We start from the raw sequence: 18,996 nt of genomic DNA on the forward strand, positions 1-18,996 counted from the left end.
TTAGGGTTAAAAATAGTCATGTCACAGCATTCCAGGGAGGGCCGCTGGACACCAGGGTGCCGAGGGCAACACAGACATGCACAACCCTCCACTTCTGTGCTCCCTGACACCTGACAAAGTGCGTCGCGACATTGTGCCGCCCTCCACAGGGCTGTCCTTGACGTGGGCAGTGGCAGGGCCTTTTCCATTCTACTCCATGTAAGTAGAGAAGTGAAGAGGGTGTAGACTACTCAGGGGCACCCCGAAGCCTCCTCATCAGCCCAGAGAACACCTGTTCTGCAGGTGATGTCACACACCATGATGGTTGGGGGCATGTACGCTGGCTGGGTTTCTAGCACAACCCTCCCAGAGCCCACCTCAACCTGGTTTGAAGGGCATGTCCCGTGGCACCATTTAAAGATCTGACACCTGCAGAGTCAATTCTTTCATGCAGCTCAGTGGCTCAAAGCAGGTCAGGACCGGCACCCATGGGGAGATGTTTGGGGCCTGCCACTGAACCCTGATGAGCTACTCAACTGATTTTTCTAAGTGGACAGAAACCTTAATCTTGTTCCTCAGAGATCGAGCAGCAGCTCTGTTATAAACATCTGGAGATATCACCTGGGTATGGCTCTTTCCAGGGGAGCTGGAACACCCCTGTTCGGGTTGATGGTGTTTATCCACATGATTCCCATCACACGGTATTGTGTGCTGGGCACACATCATGTATTTTTTTTAAAAAGATTGATTTATTTATGCATACAAGAACTGGGGTATAGGTCAGAGGTATGGGAGTGTGGGAGGATTCACCAGAGACAGAGTGGGGAGCAGAACAGATGGATCTACTGAAATATACAGCTGAGGGAAGCAGTGGGCGAGACAGAAGAGGTCTGCTGTGCCATGTGGGTCACCTCCCTGGCCGGGCAGGGATTGAACTCAAGCTGCATGGGCTGCCAATAGCTTGATAGTGCTGAGACTTTAACCCCTGCACCACCAGGGAGGCCCCATGTCATGTATTTTTGACCTGGGATCATGTCAACTATGTTATGAGATCAGAATCAGTTTCCTGTTTCAGAAGAAGATATGGAAACCCAGAGCAGAGGAGCGGCTTTCCTGAAGGCACAGCCACAACCACTCTTGCTCTCTCCTGTCACACTTGAGATACTCAGCTGAGGCCTCCTCCGGGGGGTTGTCACTACAGGTCATGACAAGCTGAGCTCTGGATGTGCCAGGACCATCGCATCCTATTAAGCCAGCTAAGCTGAGATGGTCAACGGCATGAGACAGAAGGAAGTTCACTGACAAGGGAATCAATCGTGGCCACCCTTGTAATTTACAACAGGGAGGGGAGATGCGCCAGGAGGCCCTCAAAGCCAGTCTCCACTTCGGCGGGATTGTTCTGCTGCATTTAGCAAAATAAAGCATCTGGCTCTGTTGGAAGCTTTCTAACCAAAGCCTGGCTCCCCAGATTCAACCTCAACATCCCCTAGATGCTATTTGGTGCCACACAGCACACACTAATGGGAGCTGCACTGTGTTAGGGGAATTTGGCTTCTTCTTAATACATAATGATCAACCTCTCAATTACTTAACAAATGGAGAAGTGCAAGGCCATGCTGTTTCTTTTTTTTTTTTTTAATTTTTTTTAAGAGGCATGTATTTTTATTTATTTATGATTTTTATTTATTTGTTTGTTTTGTTTATACATGCACTGGGTACAGTCAGAAGCACGGGAGGGTGAGAGAATTCACCAGAGCCAGAGCGGGGAGCAGAGCAGGCAGAAGGACCGAAGGACACTGCTGAGGGGAGCAGCGGGCGGCAGGAGAGGTCTGTGCGCCATGTGGGACCCTCCTCCGGTGGCTGGGGAGCAGCCGGGGATCGAACCAGCGCCGCAGAGGCAGCGGGGAGCTTCGCAACCCAGCGCTCAACCTCTGCGCCACCAGGGAGGCCCAGGCCATGCTGTTTCAAAGGAGTCTTGTGAGAGTAGGGCTGGAGATCTCCAATCATTACCCAGAATTTGTGGGAGAGGCCAGACCACTGGATCTTTTAATGGACACCCAGGGGAAGTATGCATGTACTGTGTGCTAATACTTCTGGCCCTACCACAATATTTATTCCTCGCCCCTTCACATTAAGCTCACTCTCTCCTTGCAATTGTGAAGAAGATTCCACCAGGTGCCTTTTGCCAGTAGCCCAGGTGATGGTGGGCTACCTTGCCTTCAAACTTAGTAGACCCACCTCTGGTTTGGAGAGCAAATAGAAGTCAGGCAGAGATGAAAAAAAGAAAGGAGAAAAAAAAAACAAACAACAATAAATGTGGTAGTGAGAGAAAAGAAGTTAAATTGTTTGATAAAAAACCAAATAACTGGGTGGTAAGACCTATTCCTCCTCAGTCTGGAATTGTGCTACCACCTTTTGTGCTGGGTGTGCCTATAAAAGGGCACTGTTAAAATTCTGTGAAAAAGACGCTGTGGACATGTTAAATTTCACCCATTTTCTTAAGAAACACACTTTTTCCTACGGCAATATTTAGCATCTTAAGTAAGCACCGTTTCCTGTGAGAAAGTAGAAGTAAAACAAGATCTTCAGTTTTCCATCCAAGATTTGATTAGATTTCATGTAGGTTTGCAACTTTCATAGGAGTGTTGGTGTTTCTGATGACATGAGAAGGAAAATTAAATTTGGGTTTAACTGGAAACCCACAGTGCTTCATGAGGAGTAGATGTTAGGGATCTGTCTGACCATGAAACTTTTGATTTCATTTTGACTGGCATCCCTGAATCCTCAGGGCGGAAGCCTGGCTTTAATGTCTGGGCATGTGCACGCGGGGATCCACCGGCTCGCCCTGCACGGGCCTTTGCACGGAGCTCACCGCCCAGCACTTCTTGCAGAATCAAGGACTAAAGAAGCAAAGGGGAGAGAAGAGATTACCCTTTCAGAACTCCATTCCCACTAAACCAAAGGTAAGCTCTTTGTAACTATTGATCAGGAAATAAATCCTCTTTATTATTCCGCAGATGCAGGAAAACCCCTGCTCTCTGCTTTTCTTCACCTCTTCCTGCAAAAACCTAGTTTCTACTGACCTTGCATTTCTTCTCACAGATCTGCCAGTTCTGGACGTTGCTGACCTTAATTACTCAGGCTATTTTTTTCCTTCCAAAACAGGAAGCGAAAATACCCCAGCTGGAGAGTTGAACGTTTCCATCAAAAATGTTCCCAGCCATGTACCAGTTTCATTTCATCCAGTTAAAAACCAAAACGGAATAGTGAGCTATTACCATGCTCTGATATCTTCACGCAGTGTCTTAAAACAATGCTTTTAATTATATTCCAGGAGCGATGATGTAAGGGCTTCGGGTGGGAGGGGAGGGATTGGGGTCAGAATGGGGGGGTTGCAATTGTATGGGGAATATAAAAATAAAATTTATTATTTAAAAAAAAAAGAAATCAAATATGATGGATGATTACTATGGACATACCAGGAAGCAGTTAGAAACAATGAACTTTACTAGATGAGTATATACATGGAAAGATCTTAAAAATCTAATGATGAATTTTAAAAGTAAATTAAGGAATGAAATTGATAGCACAGAATCATAAAAAAAAAAATTAGAGCGCACGACTCACGTTGTGATGCTGGCCTCGCGCTTGCTGAGGAAATGGCACTTTCTTTACTGGGGGTCCACGCGACCAGCCCCACTTGCTTGACCCGCAAGCCCAGGATGCTGGGGAGGGACCATTGCAGAGGGGGGGAGAGGCAGCGACTTGCGGGTATATGTTTATGTCATTTTAGTAGAAAATCCATGTGCCATTGGTAATGAATTGAAGGTTAAGTGACAATTTTTCTTTACAATCACTCTCGTCGGATAGTCTGTGAACTGAAAACTGGATTAACCTTTAATTACCCTCAACGATCTCTCCACCCCAGACATTACCACTCCTACCAGCGGTATTTGCATGTACAATTTAATGAGAGAAACATCTGTTTGCATATTTGGTATCATGAATATTATGCAGATGAATAGATATTCACAATGTGATAGGCATTCGTGCTAACGTCTCTCTTTTTTTTTTTTTCTTCATTTCTAGTCTTTCTTCCTCCACCCACTGATTCAGCCGGACTTGGATTAATTACAGTGCAGGCTGTCTCAGCAAACAGCCCCTGCAGAGGAGGCACAGATGTAATGGGGGTTGAATGGCTAAAACTGGGGACAGCCCTGGAGGACCCTACATCAAGTCTGTGATCCCTGACTGTGTGTCTGTATGCTTCAAATTAAACTGTTTCCCCTTTTTAATCCAGGTTAAAAAAAAAAAATCCTTCCTATGCCTACTTTTGGAAACCTTTGCTTTCACATACAACTTTCCCCTCCCATGGCAATGTCACACGCTTCCTGTATGTAGTTTGGTGATGTTAGTGCTGACAGAGCTCTTGGAGGTCAAACCAATCAAACCTTTATTTTCATCCAGGCTAAGCGACTGGCCTGCAGTCCCCTTCCAGGCCAGTGGTGGAGCTGAGTCTGGGCATCTGAGCCTCAAGACTCCAAACCTTTTCACCTGAATTGTGCTCCTCTCTATGTGAAAGAAGTTTCAAGATACAACAGTCAGTGAGCCCACGATTAACAGTTTCCTGGAAATGCTATGCAGTTACTGATGGAGGCCATTTTATTTTTTATTTTTTTAAAAATATTTATTTATTTATTCAAGCACTGGTACTGTCAGAAGCACGGGAGGGTGAGAGAATTCACCAGAGCCAGAGCGGGGAGCAGAACAGGCAGACTGACGAAGCACACTGCTGAGGGGAGCACTGGGCGCGGCAGGAGAGGTCTGCGCGTCATGTGGGACCCTCGCCCTGTGGCCGGGGATCAAACCCGCACTGCAGAGGCTGCGGGCAGCTTTGCAACCCAGCACTCAACTGCTGCGCCACCAGGGGAGGCCCTGGAGGCCATTTTAAAGGTGGACACATTGTGTATATGAAATGCCCGCTACTGAGCCAGTCTTTCTCAGCAGACTTCCTCTATTTTGTGGCCATGTGTTTTGATCCTGGCGTATCCAAAGCTGCTATTTTTGCATTGGTCCAAGGATAATGAAAGATTCCTTACAGATTTTCAGTGCTTTAATTTCATGGCACATTTTTCTATGCTTCTTTCAATATGAAAAAAAAAAAGTGCTGCCCTTTTATGCTTTTTAAAAGTGATCAGCTCTCAGTTCTAGCTTAATTTCATCTCTTCTGATCAGAAGGCTCGCACAAGGCACTGCCACCTTTAGCACTTCCAGCTCCCCAGCATATGCTTTGGAAATTATTTTATAGAGCACCACCCCATGACTGTATTGTCTCATCAGAATGAAGAACATTCTTGGCTTTCATTAGTGAATCTGTCCTCATTAATTCAAACTAAATGACGGTGGTGGTGAGGGGCAGCCAGATTAACTAGTGAACACTTTGAACCCATAGAAATTTTTTATAGGGATGTACTATTCTTACTTCCATGGATGCTCTGTAATTAAAGCTGGGCCGTGACTCTAAAGGTCTTTAGGCTACATGATTAAATCAATTGGTTGTGATTTCATATCCATGATTTGCAGGCAAAGGTATATTATGAAGCTATAGGAAGCAACTTGTTCCCCAAGGATTTTCAACACTTTTCTTACCTACTGTCTCCTCCCTGACACTATTCACTTATACTATCGATGCACTCAAAACGTTTCTGAAGACGGGAAAGAGGCATTAGTTCAGATAACTAAATAAATCAGATTTTTACCATATTGTCCAAGTGAAAATGGACATACTATGACAATTTGATTTAAAAAGACATTTTGAATACCTGTTGTGGAAAGAGCACTGACTGGGAATTAGGTGTCTAACTGAAGTGCAATCATTCCATACAATCATTTTAGATGCTCCATCTTGTAATACTGTCTGGTAAATAACCTATAAATATTCAATACCAGGTGAAAATATGTCCCTTCCAATTGTGACTATTAATACTGCATGTGAATATAGATATACAACAGCAATAAACATTAATTGGATGGATGGGTGGATGGATGGATGGGTGGATGGATGGATGGGTGGATGGATGGGTAGAAGCTGGCAGCATAAGGCATCTTGGCACTTAGCCATTTTTAAAATCTGTGCGTGTGTTGGGATTCATAAAAAATAAGTGTAAAACTGCATTTAATGAACAACCAGAAAGCATAACATAGCTTCCAGCTCCATGGTAACTGATATTCACTTTAATTTATGCTACAACTTATTTATTTTACTATTTTATACTTGACCTGACCCATGGTGCTCTTATGTGTTTCTGGCTGTGTTATAGATTCTAGAAACTCTATAGCTCTCTGGGCTGTGTGGATGCCTGGGTCACGAATGCATTCACTTCGAGTTGGTGGGGAGGAGGTGTTAGGAGGGGCAGGGCCAGGTTTCCCCTGTGGGATGCTAAGGGCACATCTGCTCAACCCCTCCTTGGGATGCCCTTGGCTCCTGCTATAATTGCACTTCACCTGTTTCTAGCCTAATTAGGTCAGAACCCTTGGCCAGGGACCAAGCTCTGGTTGCATTAGGCAGTGGATGCATAAATTCCTTATGAGAGGGACAGGAAGGACTTCCAGGGCAGACCTTGGTGTCCAAGGGCCAACCAGCTTGGGGTCATCTGGCACCAGTAACAACCCACTGGGAGAGGAAAGAAAATACTAGAACTTCTATTCACATATTTTGATTAAAAAAGAGAAGAAATAAAATAAACATTGCTTGTATTTACTATATAGCTTCAAATCAGTACATGCTTATCATTTAATCATAAATAAACATATCTTGGGGATGATCCACTTCTTTTTCATGGATGGAGGTACATGATCAAAACATCTGGAGACCTCTGGTTTTGGGGAAGATGCACCTCATTTCCCAGAACAGCCAACTGGGGTTCTTGTCCACCTCTCCCTTTTGGTCTCCTGCTCCATCTCAGTCATTTCCCTAGAGCTCAGGACAGTCTGGATCTCCCAGCAACCTTCATGCTAAGCTGCTGTGTTCCTCAGGGCCTTTGCACCTGCTAATTTTTTCAGCCTTAGATTTGCTTTTCCTCTGCTTAGTGAATCTTCACATGACTTCTGCATTTCCTCATACATGTGGGACAGAATTTCTGTAGGCCTTACCTTCCCTCTGCCCCCATGTCTCTGTTACTGTTTTACAAATTTATTGTCCTTATTGCTCTGAGCAGCTTGAGGGTAAAGATGGAATAGTATACACCTGTGTATAAATGTTTGGAGGAGTGAATGCAAGAGTGAGGTGATGGTCCTCTTGGACAATGAGGGGCAGTTTGGGCCCTGTGGGTGGTTCAGGTCCCCAGGAGGGGTCGCTGTTGGTACTTCCTGTAACCAGAGTGTCTACGTGAATCTTTTCTTAGAAGTAGATTCTCTCCCAGGATGGCATTTAGGTTACCTCCTTCTCCCACCCACTTGCTTTGGAAGGGGATCTGGGCTGATTTAGAAGGCAAAAGAGACTCTCTGCTTTTATGAGATTTTTGGGCCTGGGATGCCCTGGGAAATGCCGCTGGCGAGATAGTTGCTTATTTTTCTAGACCAGAGATACTGTTTGGAACAAGTCATGGAATATTAAAGAGACTTTGGAAAAATGTCAGTGACAAGCGGCAGTGAACTCTCTTGAGCAGATTTTGTGAGGCATAAAATCACATTGCTTAGGCAAAATATTTCATGACATAAGTTGTAGGAAAAAAAAAATGTCATCCCTGCCTCTGTGCCAGGGGGTTCTTTCTTTCTTGGAAAACTGGATGGAAAAATGCAGCAAACTAGGCAAGCTCTTTGAACCTTAAGGTTGGAGAATGCATTGCCATCGACCCTGAAAACCTGTGTTTTAATCAGACAAGTCGCAGAGGAAGGAACTGGTACAAATAAAAAAAGGTACAGAAAGTCTCAGTTCCCTCCCTTCCATTTGCTATTAAAAGTTTGTACTTTTTTAAATTCAAGGACATTTTTATACCTTAGTAATAAATTAACATTTCAAAAGTACTTTTACCTGCTGAGATGGGCTAATATGGGTAACGCTGTGGACTCAAATAATTAGTGTAAATTGCCTTTGAATAACACAGAGCTGGGAACAGCTCTGACTTGCTGGGGCTTAGTGCCCCTTGCTGTACGGGATGAAGAGTCCTTAATGGGGCCTGGAAAAACAACTAATACCTACAAATCAAAGGAGAAAAGCCGTTTTTGATGCATTTGTCTGAGAGTGTGAGTTTTAAACTAAATTGTTAACACTTCCTCCCTGCTGAGGGTCATGGATTAGCTAGGCTGGGAGATTCTTTGAGAATCTTTCACACTGACCAGAGGAGGTAGGGGGTTCCAAATACAAGTGTTTTCTTAACCCTAATCCCTACCTCCCTGACCAGGACAGCGCTGCATTTCCCTCTAATTAGGTGAAGAATTAGGAGGTGGATAAATGTGTTCAGGAATGAGGATGAAGTGATTAGTTCACTCCAGACCATGATAGCGATTTCCAGGCGCTACTTAGTTCCTTTCAAGATAATAACTTTTCTCTTTTCCACAAAAACGTATTCAGGCAGACCTCAAACATGTATTTAGAGGCAATGATAATTATCTCTGGGTAAGTTTGGGGCAGCATATTGACAACGATTTTTACTCTCCTTTTGCATTTGTTTAATTTTCAGAAGATTTTTACACACCACGGAGGAACATCCAGAGCCATATCTAATCGGATCCAAGTATTATAATGATTTGTACAATCGGAACAAAATCTCATAACCTCACCCTCCAAAATGTATTCACATTTAAATGATCCTTTCAAAGAAAGGCAGAAGGACGTGTGATTCAGGAACGGTCTGGAATCAAGCCATTTCCACACGTCTTCTGGGTACGAATAGATGTGTGTGTGTCTTTTTTAAAAAAGACACTTCACTGAAGTGTGATTTGAAATTTGAAGTTCACTAAAGCAGTTTCTGAAAGCTTCAGACTTTGATGACCTAAGCAACCGTTTCCCTATGCTGAACATCCCAGGCTATGTGACCCCAAAAACCCTGCCAAGTCCCCAAAAGGACGTCTCCTCTTTCACACCCTCGTAATCCCTTGCAGAATCCCATACAATACAAACATGCTTCTTCTTCTTCTTCTTCTTCTTTTTTTTTTTTGCCATTTTACTCTCTTGTGGACTGAATATCGCCTCCTTTTGCCTTACCCAGTACAAGTCTTATGTGCTGTAAATGCATAATGAAATGACTCCAGGAAAACACAACGTGGTAGCAACGAACAACAGAACATGGCATTCTCCTCTTTCCCAGGGCATTTGAGGGCCCGGAGCATTCCCCCTGGTCCTTTTTGAAGGCAATGATCTAACTGCCAACTCTTGGAACAAATTCTCCCTCTTGAACGCTCATCTCAGAGGCTTAGAAATGGGCCAGAGGCAAACAAGTGAAAAGCAAAACTGGAGGTGCGTGCTGGGTCTGGGGGCCTCCTTTCTGAGTTTGTCTCCATGCGTCACATGATGATTCAAAACCAAAACCAAATCCCCCAACTCTTTCTTGCCACTGCAGTTAAGACAGTTCAGGGCGCAATGACACAAGACAGATCACACGACATGAGCTGGGATTATGTTTCCTCTTGATCTTATCAGCTTTGTTTCCTAAACTACACAAAGATCTGACACAGGGCTGAGCAGTTGGCTTCCACCCTCTACACTGCCATCCATCACTGTCCCGGCTAGCGGGAGGCCTTGGGCACAAAGCGAGGAGACAGGACGGGGCCTGAAAGGCTCCCCAAGCCACTCACTGGCTTCCCACTGACACCAGATCTTCTGTCATCCCCACTTACCTTCAAAACACTTTTCCTGGACCAAAGGAAAGCCATGTCCTTTGCCTTCTGAAACCTTATGTGCCACGTTACACACTGAGTTGTTTACTTGTTTTTAAATTCAGGACAACTGTCAACTAGAGAGGGAGCAAGTGTATAATGTGAAATATACATCCCTGAGCTCAAAAGAAGGTAGCAGGTTAGAAGGAGAGGACGCTAATTGGCTGATTAAATGTGGACCAACCCTTCTTTTGGGGTTAACTGGGATTAACTCTGTCTACCTTGGGGCCCAGACATAGTCCATCTAGCAACAGGCATCTAGCAATTCAGCATCTTCTGCATCAGTTCTGGAACTATTCCAAACTGGTCCATTTCTGCTTCAAAGTCTAGCTCTTTGGAATACCCCCCCCACACCCGCCCCCCGCCCCCCAGGAGTCAGCTAGGGCCCAGTTAAACCCGTTGTCACCGCAGCCTCATCCCAGGCTAAGCAGCACGGGATTTGAAAACAGAATCATGATCTTATTTGTGGTCCAAGCCTGATAGGATCAACTGCTAAGTCTCTGGGTAGAAACGACACGCGGCCGTAAACTGGGTAATTGTGGGAATACAGTCAAGGCAGGAGAGAATACCAGACCAGGAGATTAACATTTCCGTTACATAATTACAAGTTCAAGGAGTTTGGCCTCTTATCACTTTATAGTGAGTAGAGAAAGTAGGAGTGATCCTCTTCAATCTGTAATTATTTAACTGAAATGTAAGGTCCGGCGGCCCTTCCTTACCCTTCCGGGCCGGCAGACATTGGTATGCAGGAGCGCCTCGGGAAGGCACAGTTCTCTATCATAGGGAGACATGTTTGATTATTCTTTAAAACCAACTAAGAGAAGTTAATCTCATTGAACTTCTTTTTATTCAACAAAAGAGTTGGATGTTTCCAAGTCTAATGTGACTATAACGTTCATTAAATGGACTTCTTTACACCTTTAACTGGATTAACGGCACATCTTCACAGTCTAATTATTATACATGTCATTCAAAAAAATCACAGATCTAATTCAGGGGATGATAAAGGCCTTTCTTTTACCACTATGGAAAAGACACTGCAGTAAATGGATGTGATTTTTATCTGTGCCTTTTTTTTTTTTAAAGGGCACATGTTGCTCCCAGGAGGTGGGAGGCGAGGACGCACTGCCTGTGCTGAGATTTTCTGCCCTAGTAATTTTAGTTTCGAGATTTAGGAGCTGATCATGCCGGAGCTCGCTCCTTCCGGCCTCGCTGTGCCAGGCACCTTTGAGGTCCTTCCCGCCTAAGCCTGCCCGGCTAATGACTTCAGTCTGTCCTGGACGGCTCTTAGTCAGATAAGCGATAAATTATGGACAGCCTCCTTCCTTCGCAGGCCTTTGCGGCTCCTCTGAGAGCCTTTACCCAGGCTTCTCTGAAAGGGAGAAAAACTCTTGCCATGCCCCAGAACGGCAGTTGGCTTTTCACGGATAGACTTCTCCTCAGTGCTCCCGTGCTTGTCTCTCTTTTTTCATTTTGCTGAGAGAGCATTAAAGATGGGGGAGACTAAGAATGTCACAGGCTTTGCTTGGTGCAGGTGGGTACAGAATGTTCTAGAAGCTCCCAGACAGAAGCAAGGACATTTCTGTCCTTAGGAACCAGACTCATAAGTGGGGAAGGCCCTGGAAGCCTGCAGTGAGTGATTCAGGTTTTAGGTTTAAAGTTGAAAGAAGAAGAAAGCACGCTTCACCTTCATACACTCAATTCACTGATATTCGCCAGAAAATTATGAGCAGGTCAGGGACTAGGCCTGGCCTGTCAGATGCAGCCCCAAGCCAACACATCCTACCCTCAGGGAGTGTTCCGGCTAAGATGTGAACAGATAATTCCATGAATTGACAGAGTCTCTGCATTTTCCATATGCGAGGGCCTCCGAGTGTTGGAAGGGGACACTAGAGGTCTTCCTTTGGGCTTGGGCTTGCTTCACCAGCTCTATTTATTCATTTATTTATTACCATTTTTACATTTTTATTTACATTGTATGGAGTTGCTTTGGAGTGTGGGCAAAGACCTGGGGAAAGGAAGGAGTCACCCACCTGTTCCCATCAGGCCACCTCTAGACAGTAATTTAATCCTCCAGTCCTGGGGAGACAAGGTGGCCCCGGCCTGGAATGAGCTAGGATGTAAGGTGAGATTCTGGAGCATCCTCATCTCATGGCGAAGACGCACAGGCCGTGGAGGGCATGTCAGGTGGGGATGCTGGCACGGCCACTTCCAGAAATACGACCAAGTAACTCACCTTTTGGCGTCAATTTCCTCCTCTGTAGAGGTTCTTGCGGGGTCTGAGAAACAGCACACATGGAAGGGTCTAGCACGCGGCTTGGCACAGAGTTCGGTAAATACCTGCTCCCTGTCCGCCCCTATCAGCTGCCCTGCCCCTTGTCCTCTTTCACCCCTGGTCTCTTGATTTGTAATGTTTCATTTACTCTGACTGAGGTCTTCTAAAGCATAACCTCTCAGTCTTCCTGGACCAGCGTCTCAGCCTTTTGAAAGGGAAACCATGAAACATTCAAAATCCCAAGGAGCAGTGAAGGGAGGCCATTGGGCTTGGAGCACATGGACACTCCTTTGGGTGGGCAGCCCCAGAACCATGCACCCATGAACTGTCCCAACCAGATGCCCCATTTCAGTCTCTGCGGTCTCGCTCCGGGTTGTGAGAGAGGCTGGTGTGTCCCAGGATCAGCTTGGGCCTGCCCCTTGCCTGCAGTCCCGGGCACAAAGCTCAGACACCACATTCCTGCTCCCATTTGTGCCTACCTTCTCCTTTGTCTCTGGCCTTCCACAGGAGAAGGCAGCAGTGGGTGGGGACACACGCAGAGACGCCTGTGCAGAGGCAGGAAGCTCTTTCATAAATCATTTAGGATCCATGTTGTACCAACATCAATTATCAGAATTAATTGTACCCTAAAACATGAGGAATTGTGCTACAAAGAGTCAACATTGGCGGGGAACTGCAGCCTCCTCTTCCTGACTCCGAGGGAACATGCAGCGAGCACCTTGAGAAAGCAAACACCTGCCCCCTGCGTGCTAGGTACCATGTCCCTGCTTCCGCACTAATAAATACTGAATGAGTAAATAATTTTGTTTTCTCTGAGCTATAAAGATTCAGTCATATTTGGTCAAGTAACTTCAGGGAATATCATTAAATACTTTTCAAATACTGCTTTCTCTAAGCCATATTGCATTCTTGGAAAATGTCTATAGACTGATCTAGAAAATCAAGGTGGAAGAAGGTGGGGTATGAACCCAGCTCTCTACAAGAGGCTCCCCAAACTGAGACAGTCCGTTCCCAGGAAGCACCTACTGCCGCTCACTCACTCACTCACTCACTCACTCACTCACTCACTCACCTGTTTGTCTTCTCATTAGTTCCAAATGGGACCAAGGATTTGATGGTGGACAATGGAATCCTAATTTTTAGGAATTAAGATTGTACCCAAATAATACAGTTTGTAAACAATACGTGTCTAGTCTATAGTCCTCCGCTCCACCAGCTGAGCTATCTAAGGGCGCCATTTTGTAAATGCTACAAAGTCAGAAAAAATGTAATCATAAAAATTTGACTTCAAAATATTTGAGAATAGAATTCTAATCTTTATTATATATGTTTAGAGTGTCTCTGTGACTATGTTGATTGCATATAAATAATATGCGTGTTACATATGAGATGATGTAACTACCAAAGGTCTATACTCAGTATGCCAGAAACATGGATTATTACTTTATGGTATTTCTGCACCAGGGTGTTCTGTGGCAATCCTATTTTCAACTTAGACTTATGTGATCTGTAAGGTTGGTAGAGTTAAACAATCTTATTACATGTGAATTTTGTCCAAGGCTTATCAGGGAGTAACCAACGGGCTCCAGTTGCACTTGCTCAGGAGCTCACACCAGCTTTGGAGGCTGGGGAAGGAAAAGGGTCTTTGTGCTGCACAGTTAACATGTGGAAAGTGTCCTGACTGGTATGTACAAATGATAAGTTCAAGTTGAACTTCCAAAGGTGGGAGGCTCCTTCTTCCTACAAGACTGTGACATGTCTTGCCGATGGAATAAATGGCATCATTATACTTCAGTCTCCAAGTAATTATCAGAAATGAAGCTTCGTGAATTCTTCCTTAATGGGGCCACCTGTCACCCTTCAGTCTTTGTACACAATGGCATTTATTTCTGAAGGCCAATGGTAGCTCTTCCTAATGTCAGGAGCCGTGTCTTGATCCCCCATCTCGCTATGATAAATTGGCATATTTTCAGTGGTTAATCACTCTCCATCCAACAGGTGATTCTGTGTGTCCAACATGCCTGCAGCAGGTAGGAAAAGCGATGGCAAAGCCAGGTGTTCCAGCATCACTGCCCAGCAGGAGAGTTGATGGCTGAGACATTCTGGGGGTGGGGGCTGGACGTCTCTCAGCGCGGCCACCCACTGTTCCCCTGGCCTCCCTGCCTGCGGCTGCCAGCTGCCCCAGGGCTTGTGGCCTCTGTGTCAGGCTGCGGAGACCAGGGCTTGTGGGCTGTGTAGGCTCTGTGTAGGCTGTGGCTTGGAATTGGGGCTTCCGGGACCTTGCCCAGCACCCCAGCTCTGTGTTGTTTCTACTGGTCGACTGCATGTGCTCAAGGCTTTTCCTGAGGCTGGACAAGATGCGCCTTGGTTTTGAGACAGCTGTGTGACCAGCAGAAGCCAGTGGACAGCGTCCTGTGGTTCTCTGATCAAAGCTTCCAGATTCTGCTCCACCAGAGCATGGGTTTGTTTGATCTGTGAGATAAGAAGAGTCAGGTAACAGCTCTCTGTTGTGTGCTAATTTTGTCCTAGGCTTATTACAGAGTATCCAACAGGTTACTCCAGATCAGACACCAGCTTTGGATACTCAGGGGGAAAGGATTTTTGTGCTGGAAGGGAGGCATTGGACAGTTAACATGTGGTCACTGCACCAAACAGTTGTGAAAATGACTAACATTGTTTAGCTTAGTGATAGCTTTATTATTTTTTTAAACTCAGTTAACATTTTTATTTTTTTTTAAAAGATTTTTTTATTTATGCATACAAGAGCTGGGGTACAGGCCAGAGATGCGGTGGGTGAGAGGATTCACCAGAGACAGAGTGGGGAGCAGAACAGGCAGATCTACTGAAATCCACTGCTGAGGGGAGCAGTGGGCAAGTCAGGAGAGGTCTGCTGCACCATGTGGGTTTCTCCCTGGCTGGCCAGGGATCGAACCCATGCTGCAGTGGCTGCGGATTGCCTCACAGTGTGGTGCTCAACCCCTTGTGCCACCAGGGAGGCCCTAACATTTTTATTTTTCTATAGGAAAAATATTACCAATTCAGCATAAAACAAGGAACACTTTATTTTTCTATTCCCAAAAGATTTAATAGAAAAATGTTATTTAATCTCATTTTTTTTGGTGTTTTATTTTTATTTATTTACTTTTATTTTTTACATCATTGCTCATTTTTAAACAATGTTTGCTTCCCCCTACCCCCTCAGGTGTAGTCCCCATAGACTTTCCTTCCCCAGTGCGCCCGTGCACCATCACCCCAGGCCCCGGTGCCGGCTGGCTTCTGGATCAACATGGCGGCAAAGAAACACTGCAAGTGAGTTCTCCCATAAAAACAATTAACAGGGAGGAAAAGCAGCAGGTGCCTGAGAGAATCGGGACACGGAAGATAAACGGGCGACACTGGCAAGCTGCCCAAAGAGGAAAGTTGCAATGAAAGAGGACAAGAGGAGAGGAAAGCAATGAAGTGATAGCTTTAAATGGCCGACATCTTCCCAGAGTGTGGGGCCCTCCCAGTGCTGGCCTGGGGCGCTGACCACTGGGCTCTCTGAGTAGACACAGGGGTGCGCCAGGACCAGGCCCACAAAGAACTCACTTTAGGCTTTATCTTGTGCTTAGTTCTCTAAAACCCGGGAGGGTGGGGTCTTTTTTCATTTGAGTGGTGATGTTGCCTCGTTTGTGTGAATAGTGCCTTTGAGGACTTGGGAGTGACCACGGGAGCTAAAATTTGAATCCAAGCCCTGGGAATCCCGTGTGTGGAAGACCTGAACACTTTTCTTACCCAGGGAATGCCGCCCTATAGCCCATGGGTGGAGCTACAGCAGAATGGCTTTCACTAATCAGGACTCCTTAACTCCCCTTCCTGAAAAGTTAGGGTTTTCATCATTGATGCAAATTTTAATCAGCAATCAAAAGCACTTACTCCTCAGGCAGGAAGAATCCTCGATACTTACTTACGACACCGAGACTTCCCTACCCTAAGCTGTTTCCACAGAAAGTGAGTGACAAGTGGACATCTTAGCCTATTTGAGCCTAAAATTCTCTTACAAGTGATGGGTCCTCACCCTCCTTCCCCCCGCTGTCGGATAAGACACAGTGACACCAGAGCCCTAGTGGCTGACTGGAGGACTGTCCTCCCCCCTGGACAGGCGGTGAGGTTCTGACCACAGCCCCCAAATTGACACCTGTTGAAATAATATCAGAACCACATTTGTAGCTAATCGCATCTAAGATGTCAACTCAATTAATCTGACAATAGGCCAACCCAGGAGACTCTGCTCAAGTCTGGGCTGACACTCCCAGTCAAGTTCAGACTTGTCGTCTATTATCTGACAAGCCCAGGACAAAATTAACACTAAATATAAGGTAATTTAATTAACTCCTCCTATCCCAGCAGGCAGGTCCCAGCACCCTGGGTGCCCCAGGCCTTCCAGCAAGCAGAAGAGTGTTGCACGCCCAGCTAGTAAACACTTAGGCTGTGCTTTCATTATTTTTAAGTGGGTGATTTGCAACCAAGAATTTCTATGAAACTCCTTTGGGCACTAAAGCAAAGCATAGTTTTTTCTTATCTTTAACATGGTAATAAATTGTGTGAAAGAAAAATCATTCATAGGGAAACATACCGTGTGTGTGTGTGTGTGTGTGTGTGTGTGTGTGTCTGAGAGAAAGAGAGAGAGAGACACCCTGGGAACAAGAGAATCTAGTTTGAAAGGGTCAAAAAAGGAAAGGAAAAGGAAAAAGATGCTCTGACTGTAAGAAAAAACAATCACACTTTGTGAAATTGTTTTATTTTAAAGACATTGCCTGAGCTGATATTTTAAAGGGGCAGAAACACCCCTCCCATTTCCAAATTTCGACAAATATGACCCTTGACTCTCATCCCCCATGAACTGAACATCAACTTGTTTATTCTTCCCGCTGTCCGCTCTCCAACACTAAACCAACACCAAGGACAGGAAGCCACAGGTAAGAGCCTCCTGGTGCCAGTCTCCGCTCTTCCATCCATAAAGGCAAAGCAGACAGGTCAAAAAGACTCAGTGGGAAAATGAGGCCACTATGGCTGTCCATATCAGCAGCGGAACACTTGGAGGGAGACAGCCACTGCGGGTCACTGGCCTGCAGGCCAGTCACGGCGCCCTGCTGTGGGACAGCTTCTCACCCGGGCCTCCTGGTGGCCTGGACAGCCCACACTGGCGGCCGGCTGGGGCTCGGGCTGTGTGACGGGGGACACAGCTCTTCTGTACGTGAAGTCAGTTACATCAGACGTCAAAACAATCAAGAGGCGGCAGCACACCTTCCAGTGTGGACGGGGTAAGGGAGCTGCTCAGGGAGGGCCGCGCCAATAACAGCTTGTGCAGCTTATTAAAAGACAGGTCAGCGGGATGGGCCAAAATCCTGAAATATATTAACTTACAACAAGGAAATTAAAACTTTGGGAGAAACCAGGCCTGAGGGGTACCCTGGGCCAGGTCTTCACTTTGGCTCCCCAGGCTCTCAGATTGGGCCACCGAGGGTGCTCTGGGTACTGGTCTGCTTGTCTGTTGTGAGGGGTTTGAGTGGGTGTATGACATGATGTTCACCCCCATTCCATGTACGTGTTAACTTGGGGTTCTAGACGCCTTGAGCAGATGCTGCTCAGCCAGGCCACGCATAAGAATTACCCAGGGACCTGCAAACTAGCCCCATGCCAGGCCCATCCCTGGCCAACTCAATCAAAATCTCAGGAGGACCCAGGAGTTGATATTGAAACAAAAATCCTCCAGGTGATTCCAATAGATTCCAAGCTCGTGGACCACCAACCTCTCATTCTTTCTAATAAATGGGAACTTGGGACATTTAAACGCCCCCCACCTCCCCACTGCCCTTGAAGAGAGTTGGCATTTTCCTGCTGGGAAGGGATTGAACGAGCTGCCCCAGCTCGTACTCCACTACCTGACAAAAAGCATAGGAACAGCTGGGGTGACGACGGGTCACAGGTCCACATGACTATTCATGGGAAGGGCATCTGCTGCCCAGGTGGCCTGCTGATGGGCAGAGCTGGTGAGAGCAGCATGGCCCATGCCGCGCTGTGGGCACATGGGCCCTTTGCAGGATTTAGAGCTGCCGCCTCTGTTTCTTAACAGGTGCTTCGTGCCTGCTGAAGGGCGGGCAGTTCTCAGCAGCCTCTTGTCCTTTGCAAAGCAGCTCAGGGTCTGTATTCTCCCTTGCCCTTCCTCTGGGCGGCTAGAGATCGGGGAGAAAATGGATCTGCACAAAGCAGTCAGCATGTGAAGTGGGAGTGGGTGAGCTGCTCTTGCAGGCAAAGTGCAGCGACTTGAAAATGTCCTCCCGATTCCTGTCCTTCCCGACCTGGGCAGGTGACCTTATTTGGTAATGGGTTTGGTGCACAGATAATTCATTAAGACCAGGCCGTGCTGGAGTAGGGCATGCTGGCCCATCGGCGGATGTGACTAGTGTCCTTCTAAGGAGAGACACAGGGACATCTGGCCTTCTGGGGCTGTCATACAAAGCATCATAGACTCGGGGCTTAAAGAACAGAAATTTGTGTTTTTTTTAATATTTATTAATTTATTTTACATCATTATTCATTTTTGTATAATGTTTGATTTCTCCCCTCAGGTGTAATCCCCATAAAATTCCCACCAACAAATCACCCGGGAACTGTTACCTAGTCTCTTGTACAAAGTGCAGTCATTTGTTTTCTTACAGTTCTGGAAGTCAGGAGCTCAAGATCAAGGTGCTGGCAGGGAGGGTTTCTTCTGAGCTGCCCTCTTGGCCAGCAGAGGCTGCCTTCGTGCCGGCCCTCACACCACTGTCCCCTTTGTGCTCTGTGACCTCCTCTCCTACCAGTTCTATTGGATGAAGTGCATCCTA

This window comes from Talpa occidentalis, unplaced genomic scaffold (assembly GCF_014898055.3).
Source record: "Talpa occidentalis isolate TD23 unplaced genomic scaffold, MPIMG_talOcc4v2.1 talOcc4.8, whole genome shotgun sequence".
Lineage (NCBI taxonomy): Eukaryota > Metazoa > Chordata > Mammalia > Eulipotyphla > Talpidae > Talpa > Talpa occidentalis.